Source organism: Callithrix jacchus, chromosome 3 (genome assembly GCF_049354715.1).
Source record: "Callithrix jacchus isolate 240 chromosome 3, calJac240_pri, whole genome shotgun sequence".
NCBI lineage: Eukaryota > Metazoa > Chordata > Mammalia > Primates > Cebidae > Callithrix > Callithrix jacchus.
The window spans coordinates 25,845,282-25,855,252 of NC_133504.1; the positions used below are offsets into that span (position 1 = coordinate 25,845,282).

The following is a 9,971-nucleotide window of genomic DNA, read 5'->3' on the forward strand; positions in this document are numbered from 1 at the left end:
ATAGGTAAACATCACACACACACACACACACACACACACACACACACACACACACATGGCTGGCACATATTTCTGTTCCAAATGCCTAGCCTTGTGGCCAATTATAAGCATCAAACAATTTCTTAAGCAACATGTTCCATTAAATTGTACAATAAACTCGAAAACATAGTACTGAAGCTGTCTGCAAATTTTGCAACATAATTACTTTCAGGAAACTGTGTTATTCTCAAGGGTAAATGGAATATTCCATGTTACAGCACCTGATACCATATCTGGAACATTCTGTTTTTCTATCACACTCAGACAAGTACCTGTAATGTAATAGATAATAAATATATGTTATTTTTGAATGAATAAAAGAGTCAATCAGTGAATCAATACCTAAAGCAATAAATAAATATAAAATTATATAGAATACCAGGACATTTATGTTCTCTATCTAAAAAAATAACTATACTAAGTAACTTCTATGAGAGGATTATTGAAAAATGCAGAAACAGAATAGTTTTGAGTCTACCCAAATTCTCCTATGAAAGCAGGATAGCTGGGGAGCCGTGATATCTGTGCAGAGTGGGAGAAGGGCATGGGGGGGCTGTGGCTACTGGCGGTGGCCCTCATATGCTGCTGGCGGCCACAGAGCAGCCAAAGTAAGACCCTGCTGGGCAGCTTCAGCAACACCACAGCCCAAGATGCTGAGGGCCAGCACATCTGCCACTTCAAGTTCCATGGTGACCATGCTCTTCTGTGTGGCAGAATCAACAACACAGCCATAGCTGTTGAAAAAGAAGCTAAACCCTACCTGTTCCAAGCTCAGGAATGGATAAAGCTACAGAAAAGCAGTCATGGTTATAGCTGCAGTAAAAAATTATCCAAAGTTCAGTTGACAATGACAATGAACCAGATTAAACATAATCTGACAGTATCCCAGATTCCATCTCTGCAAACATGGCATGTGTTTTATGCAGACAAGTATACGTGCCAAGATAACAAGGACACTTAGGTGGACAATACCCATTTGAAATGGTGTTACTAAACCCAGATGCTAAAGGGAATTCATTTGATCATTTTAGTGCTGGAGAATCCGGGTTGCCTGAATTCTTTTTCCTCCTAGTCCTAGTGTACTTTGTGATTGCTTGCATTTATGCTCAATCATTGTGACAGGCTATTAAGAAAGGAAGACCCATGCACATAATTTTAAAGGTTCTGCCAACTGCATTGCTCTTATGGCTGATTCAGCTTTAGCTAATTACATTTATCTCTCCAGCTACTCCAAAGATGGAATAGGGGTACGATTTATGTGAAGTTTGGCAGAATTTTTTGACACCACTTCCCAAATTCAGATGTCATACCTACTTTTGAGTCTATGCATGGTTTGGACAATAGTCAGAATGAAGAAGTCTCAAAGCAGACCTCTCCAGTGGGATTTGACCCCTGCATCCACAGAAATATTAACTACCATCAGAGATTACTACAAACAACTCTATACACATAAACTAGTAAATCGTGAAGAACTGGCTAAATTTCTGGACACTTGCACCCTCCTAAGCCTAAACCAGGAAGAAGTCGAAACCCTGAATAGACCAATAACAAGGGCTGAATTTGGGGCAGCAATTAATAAAGCAAAAAAGCCCAGATTGCTTTACAGCTGAATTCTACCAGACATACAAAGAGGAGTACTGTTCCTTTTCAAACTATTCCAAAAAATCCAAAAAGAGGGAATCCTTTTCAAATCATTTTATGAGGCCATCATCCTGATACCAAAACACAGCAGAGACTCAACAAGAAAAGAAAATTTCAGGCCAATATCCATGATAAACATAGAGGCAAAAATATTCAATAAAATACTGGCAAGCCGATAGCAACAGCACATCAAAACCTTATCCATCACAATCAAGTAGACTTCATCCTGGGGATGCAAATCTGGTTCAAAATACACAAGTCTATAAAGGTAATCCACCACAGACAGAACCAAGACAAAAACCACATGATTATCTCAATACATGCAGAGAAGGCCTTTGAAAAATTCAACAGTCCTTTATGCTAAAAACTTTCAGGCCGGGCGCAGTGGCTTAAGCCTGTAATCCCAGCACTTTGGGAGGCCGAGGCGGGTAGACCACGAGGTCAAGAGATAGAGACCATCCTGGTCAACATGGTGAAACCCTGTCTCTACTAAAAACACAAAAAAATTAGCTGGGCATGGTGGCGCGTGCCTGTAATCCCAGCTACCCGGGAGGCTGAGGCAGGAGAATTGCCTGAACCCGGGAGGCGGAGGTTGCGGTGAGCCGAGATTGCACCATTGCACTCCAGCCTGGGTAACAAGAGTGAAACTCCGTCTCAAAAAGAAAAATTTTTTTCAATAAACTAGGAATTGATGCAATGTATCTCAAAATAATAAAAGCTATTCATGACAAACCCACAGCCAATATCATACTGAATGGGCACAAACTGGAAGCATTTCCTTTGAAATCTAGCACTAGACAAGGATGCCCTCTCTCACCATTCCTACTCAATATAGTACTGGAAGTTCTGGCTAAAACAATCAGTCAAGAAAAAGAAATAAATGGTATTTCAATTAGGAAATGAGGAAATCAAATTGTCTCTATTTGCAGACGACATGACTGTGTATTTAGAAGACCCCATTTTCTCAGCCCAAAATCTCCTGAAACTGATAAGCAACTTCAGCAAAGTCTCAGGATACAAAATCTATGTGCAGAAATCACAAGCATTCCGATACACCTATAACAGACTTAAGGAGAGCCAAATCAAAAATGAAATGCCATTCATAATTGCTACCTCAAGAGAATAAAATACCTAGGAATACAACTAACAAAAAATGTAAAGGACTTTTTCAGGGAGAACTACAAACCACTGCTTGATGAAATAAGAAAGGATACAAACAAATGGAAAAACATTCCATGCTTATGGTTAGGAAGAATCAATATCATAAAAATGACCATACTGTCCAAAGTAATTTATAGATTAAACACTATCGCCATCAAGCTACCACTGACCTTTACAGAACTGGGAAAAAAACAACTTAAACTTTAAATGGAATGAAAAGAGAACCCGCAAAGCCAAGATAATCCTAAGCAAAAAGAACAAAGCTGGAGGCATCACGCTACCTGACTTCAAACTATGCTACAAGGCTACAGTAATCAAACAGCATGGTACTGGTACCAAAACAGAGATATAGACAAACGGAACAGAACAGAGGCCTTGGAGGCAATGCCACACATCTACAATCATCTGATCTTTAACAAACCTGACAAAAACAAGCAATGGGGAAAAGATCCCCTGTTTAATAAATGGTGTTGTGAAAACTGGCTAGCAGTGTGCAGAAAGCAGAAACTGGACATCTTGCTGACATCTCACACCAAAATTAACTGCAGACGAATTAAAGACTTAAACATAAGAACTAACACCATGAAAACACTAGAAGGAAACCTAGGCAAAACCAATCAGGAAATAGGCATAGACAAGGAATTCATGACTAAAACACCAAAATCATTGGCAATAAAAGCCAAAATAGACAAAAGGGAGCTAATTAAACTTCAGAGCTTCTGTACAGCAAAAGAAACAATCATTAGAATGAACCTGCAACCAACAGAATGGGAAAAAACTGTTGAAATCTACCCATCTGACAAAGGGCTAATATTCAGAATCTACAAAGAACTAAAACAGATTTACAAGAAAAAACAAACCAACCCATCCAAAAGTGAGTGAAGGAAATGAACAGACACTTTTTTTTTTTTTTTTTTTTTTTTTGAGACGGAGTTTCACTCTTGTTACCCAGGCTGGAGTGCAATGGCGCGATCTCCGCTCACCGCAACCTCCGCCCCCTGGGCTCAGGCAATTCTCCCGCCTCAGCCTCCTGAGTAGCTGGGATTACAGGCACACGCCACCGTGCCCAGCCAACTTTTTGTAATTTTTAGTAGAGGCGGGGTTTCACCATGTTGACCAGGATGGTCTCGATCTCTTGACCTAGTGATCCACCCGCCTCGGCCTCCCAAAGTGCTGGGATTACAGGCTTGAGCCACCGCGCCCAGCCTGAACAGACACTTTTCAAAAGAGACAAATATGCAACCAACAAACATACGAAAAAATGCTCATTATCATTGGTCATTAGAAAAATGCAAAATAAGAATACAACAATAAAAATATAAATTTTAAAAACTAAAAAACCAAAAAAGAAAGGAATGTAAGGAAAGTCTTCACTGAAGTCCCAGTCTTATGAGACTGTAAAGTCACCAAAATTCTTTACAGAAGAATTCTTCACAGAACTGACGATTTTTATGCTGGTTCTTAGAGTTTACTGGTAACGTAGAATAGAAAGAATTTTCTAAAGAGGGAAAATCTTGGGCTTGAAGTTGATGTTATAATCAGTGGAGACATGTGAAGATAGCTTAGCAGAGGTTCAGTTAGAAGATTGTTCAACAATATGAAAGGAAAATTATAAATGAGTAACCTAAAGCTGTGGCACATAAGAGCCCTGATTAGAAAAGAAATATTTTATAACAGGACCTACAAAATTTAGTAACTTATAGTCTGATGTGTAGGATTAAGAAAGTTCTATATTACATTTAGATTTTTAGCTTAAGAGATAAATTAGATGATGATATCATTAATCACAAATAAAAATACAGGAGAAAAGAGAAGTGTATGGAATTAAGTCTAAAATCAATTCAGGTTTGTCCATGCAGCCCATCAGAAATAAGGTTATGAAACTCAGTGATAGAAATCAGACCAGATTTGGGAGGTTTTATTAGAGAGTATTTAAACTAAAATAACCAGTTAATCCAGGTGGAGTAATTAGAGAGTAGACAAATGTGAATTATATTACAAACAACCAACATTTACGGAGTGAAATGAGAAAACAGATCAATGAAGAAAACTGAACAGGAGTGACCAGTTTGGTCTGACATTCTAAACAGGAGAAATTTTAAAGAAATAGAGAGTGATTTCTACTTCAAATGGCTATCTCGGCCAGTGTTCTCTTAGGCTTATATTAAAATGACTCCTGTTTCGGAAAGACCTGGAACTCTTATGTGAAAAATAAAAGTTCTACTTGCAAGAGAAAGCATAAAGAAAATAAGTCAGTGGCGTTATTTGTGATATTCTGGGGCAAAAAGAAAGAAAGAAAAGAATGCTCAATCTAAAAAGAATTCCTGCAGTGTGTCTATCTCTAACCTGCAGAGAGGAATCAGTTTTCATCTACTTGCTTTACATGACTACAACTTAGTTTTATAGTTACCATTTTCCTTTTCTTGCTATGAGTCGTTTACACATTGTGCTCTCCAGTGGACAGTTATGTTTCAGAGGGCTTATCCTGTTCTTGAGTGGAAGAAGCTTGTGGGTGGTGAATGACAAGGATGAAAATGCAGGTAAATGTATATTCTTTCATCACATGTGTTGCGCCAAATCTTCTGAAGCCTGTTTCTGTCAGTTCGTCAAAATTATTTTCTGACCTGTTTTGCTGCCATGCTGGTGAGTCGTTGTGATCTCTCTGGGGAGGAGAAGCATTCTGGACTTTGATGTTTTTGTCCTTTTTGTTCTGGTTTCTTCCTATCTTCCCTGAGTGGATGTCCTTTCTGTTAAAGTTGGGGTTATTTCTTCCGTATGAGGCATTTTTTTTAAATGCAGGTGTCCCAGCTTCCTCACTTCCTCAAAGAAACAAGATTTTGGTCAGCTAAGTTAAGGAGAACATGCATTGAAGGAGAAGGGCAGACAGTGAAATCTCTAGAATCTGCTTTGTTTCATGAGAACTCATCTTCTCCTGTTTTCTTTATCTTACTAATATGCAAATGATGTTTACCATGGTTGTGACCACAACCTCAGGCAAGTCCTACAATCACGATTGTTGCTGTGCTGCTTTGCAAAAAAATAAAAAAAATTATACCAAAACAAATAGACTTTTTTTGAGGGTATTTTACTTTTTTGAGGCAGAGTTTTGCTCTATCACCCAGGCTGGAATGCAGTGGCGTGATCTCAGCTCACCACAACCTCCACCTTCAAGATTCAAGCCATTCTCCTTCCTTAGCTTTTTAATAGCTGGGATTATAGGCACATGTTACTGTGCCCAGCTAATTTTTGTGTTTTCAGTAGAGATGGGGCTTTCATTAAGTTGGCCATGCTGGTCTTGAACTCCTGACCTCGTGATCCACCTGCCTTGGCTCCTAAAGTGCTGGGATTACAGCTGTGAGCTACTGTGCCTGGCACTTTCTTTTTTTTAATGTTGGAAAGAAGCGGGTCTTACAAAGTAGCTTTTTTACTTGTAAAAGTCATATACATAGAACAACTGTAAAACCTAGAATGACTTTTTCCAAAGACTTACATATTTCAATGTAGAACTGTTGGAACTTTCAACAGTGGAAAAGACAACTACATAGCGTATTTAGGGGAGAGGGGTCTGTATTCTTCCTCTCTGTAACTCTATACTCCCATAAGACTGTACATGTGGGTAAAAGGACAAGGTCTGTCATCTCTTTAGGAACGTGTTTTCTATGCCCCATTCCTGTCCCCATCTCCTCTTTTGGTTGTTGTTTTTTTTTTGAATGTACTTAAAAAAGGAACAACAAAAAACTAAGGTTGTAGAAATATAAAATTGCTTTAACCTTGAAACCTTGAGTAGGGTTCACTCAAATGGACTTATGTTAGTTCTTAGGGAGTCAATATATGTGTTGCTGCTTATTTAAATACAGTTCAGTCAAAGCCCTGAGAGTGCCAATATTTTCCCCAACCCTCTTAGATGCCTTCCTCTCCCTGAACCCCAGAAGAGGTGGGCAGAGGAGCAGGGAATCTCGGGTGACTTAAATTACTTTGCCAGTGCCTACTCTATTGCAGAACTGGGTTTTTATTCTTGAGAAGAAACTTGTGGAAGGACATGTTTCCTATCACAGGTTCACATGCTAATTTTTTGTTGAAGAGAAACCCCTGTAGTTGTACCTGCTGATGCTGTCTGTCTGTTGGAAAATAAATTTTGAATTTAAATAAATAAATAAACAAACAAACAAACAAATGCAGGTGTCAGTGTGCCACATGAAACAGTCTGTCCATTGTCTGTCTGTGGATAAGCTACTGGGCTGCCTCCATCCCAATCTGGCTGTTGTACATTATTCACCTGGTTTCTGCACTGGTGGGGTTGGACCTGCCTTCCCAATGGTGGTCTCTTTTCCTCTACTGAGCCCTGTGTTCCCAGTGGAAGATTTGTTAACTGTGCAACTTTCCCAGGAGAGGGCCTCCAGTTGCTGGATCTTGTGGGGGAGGGGCTTGTCTGGTCATATATCCCTCTATGCTTTCAACTCTACTTTCTGTGGGATAGGCAGTTTTTTCCCACAAGCTTTCTCAGTATTAATCCAAATCTCTGCACTAGTCTGCCCTAACAAGGCACCGATCTGGCCAGAGCCACCAGCCTGGGTTGTCATGCGGCTCTGTGACTGTGGGTAGTTCTCAGTAAGGTGGTGTTTTTCTTGTCTGTGTGCTGCTGAGGAGTGAATTGCTGTATCTGATTCCATGCTCATGGTTACAAAGAATCAATATTGTAAAAATGGCCATACTGCCCAAGGTAATTTATAGATTTAACATTATCCCCATCAACCTACCAATGACTTTCTTCACATAACTGAAAAAAATAAACATTTAAAACTTCACATGGAACCAAAAAAGAGCCCACATAGCCAAGAGAATCATAAGCAAAAAGAACAAAGCTGGAGGCATCATGCTGCCAGACGTCAAGCTATACTACAAGGCCACAGTAATCAAAACAGCACAGTACTGGTACCAAAACAGAGAGACCAATGGAACAGAACAGAGGCCTCTGGAGCAACACCACACATCTATAACCATCTGACTTTTGACAAACCTGACAAAAACAAGAAATGGGGAAAGGATCCTCTGTTTAATAAATGGTGTTGGAAAAATTGGCTAGCAATGTGCAAAAAGCAGGAACCAGAACCCTTCCTGACACCTTACACCAAAATTAACTCCAGATGGGTTAAGAACTTAAACATAAGAACTAACACCATAAAAGCCCTAGAAGAAAACCTAGGCAAAACCATTCAGGACATGGCGTAGGCAAGGACTTCATGACTAGAACGCCAAAAGAAATAATCTACAAAGTACTAAACTAGATTTAAAAGAAAAAAAAACCCATCCCAAATTGGCCAAAGGATATAAACAGACACTTTTCAATAAATGACATATAAGAAGCCAACAAACATGAAAAAATGTTCTTCCTCACTGGTCATTAGATAAATGCAAATCAAAACCACATTGAGATACCATCTCACACCAGTTAGAATGGCTGTCATTAAAAAATCTGGAGACAACAGATGCTGGAGAGGATGTGGAGAAATAGGATAACTCATACACTGTTGGAAGGAGTGTAAATTAGTTCAACCATTGTGGAAGACAATGTGATGATTCCTCGAGGATCTTGAAATGGAAATTCCATTTGACCAGTCAATCCCATTACTGGGTATATACCCAAAGGACTATAATTTATTCAATTGTAAAGACACGTGCACAGGCATGTTCATCGTGGCACTGTTTACAATAGCAAAGACCTGGAACCAACCAAAATGCCCATCGATGATAGACTGGACAAGGAAAATGTGGCACATATACATTGTAGAATACTATGCAGCCATAAAAAAACGAAGAGTTTGTGTCCATTGTAGGGACATGGACAAATCTAGAAACCATTATTCTGAGCAAACTGACACAAGAACAGAAAATTAAACACCATGTGTTCTCACTCATAGGTAGGTGTTGAACAATGAGGACACTTGGACACAAGGAGGGGAGCAGCACATGCTGAGGTTTGTTAAGGGTGACTATGGAAGAGATAGTGGGAGAGAGGGTGGGAAGGGATGACATGGGGAGAAATGTCAGGTATAGGTGAAGGGGGATGGTGGCAACAAACCACATTGCCATGAATGTACCTATGCAGCAATCTTGCATAATCTGCACATGTACCCCATAATCTAAAGCACAATTATAATAACATAAACAATCAACACCTAGAATGTGTTTTAAATTTTAAAAAATAAAAATGTCAAGGTTTACAAGTAATTATGCCATATCTAACTTGAGTGTTTTATATTTTTCTTCTTACTGCAAGGTATTATAAAAACTTAGTCACACATTTTACTTACTTATCTATTTTTTTCGAAGACCACATAATTTATGATCCTACTTGAAAAGTTTCCATAGTGAAAGTAGGGTGCTTTGATAAAAGAAAATGAATAATAGCTAAGTAGCCTCTGTTACATACATAATAGATAAATGAAACTTATAGATAACAGCTACTTCTTAAACGCTTGGATTTGGCTGGAAATATCCGTTTTCTGATTCTTTAGAGGAAGGGTTTAAAAACTGCTGCAAACACACATCAGTTTAACACTGTAAGTTGAATGCACACATTGAAGACCATTGTTAGGTAGCTCCGTTTTCATTTTAGAACCAGATAGCTCTCAATACAGCGTGGACTCCCATTCACTCTGGAATATAAAAACGCAGCTCCTAGACAAAACGTCTTTCTAAATATCTAAATCTGAACATAGATTCAACTCTTTTAGTTGAACAATCATACAGCAGAGCAGTTTGAAAAATATGTTTGTTTTGTGTTTTAGTCGCACTTTCACAGCTATTTCTTAAATGCTTGGATTTGGCTGGAAATATCTGTTTTCTGATTCTTTAAAGAAAGGGTTTACAAACTGCTGCAAACACACATCAGTATAACTCTGTACGTTGAATGCACACATTGAAGACCATTCTCTTAGGTAGCTCCGTTTTCGTTTTAGAACCAGATATTTCTCAATACAGCATGTACTCCCCATTCACTCTGGAATATCAAAACGCAGCTCCTAGATGAAACGTGTTTGTAACTCTCTAAATCTAAACATAGATTCAACTATCTTAGTTGAACAAACATACAACAGATAAGTTTGAAAGATACATTTGTTTTCTGTTTT

The 9,971-nt window shown here is 38.8% G+C and overlaps 1 pseudogene; it reads left to right on the plus strand.

The window, feature by feature from the left end:
- The first annotated feature begins 583 nt into the window (after positions 1-583).
- Positions 584-5,364, plus strand: LOC100389176 (integral membrane protein GPR180 pseudogene; annotated as a pseudogene).
- Positions 5,365-9,971: the final 4,607 nt, after the last annotated feature.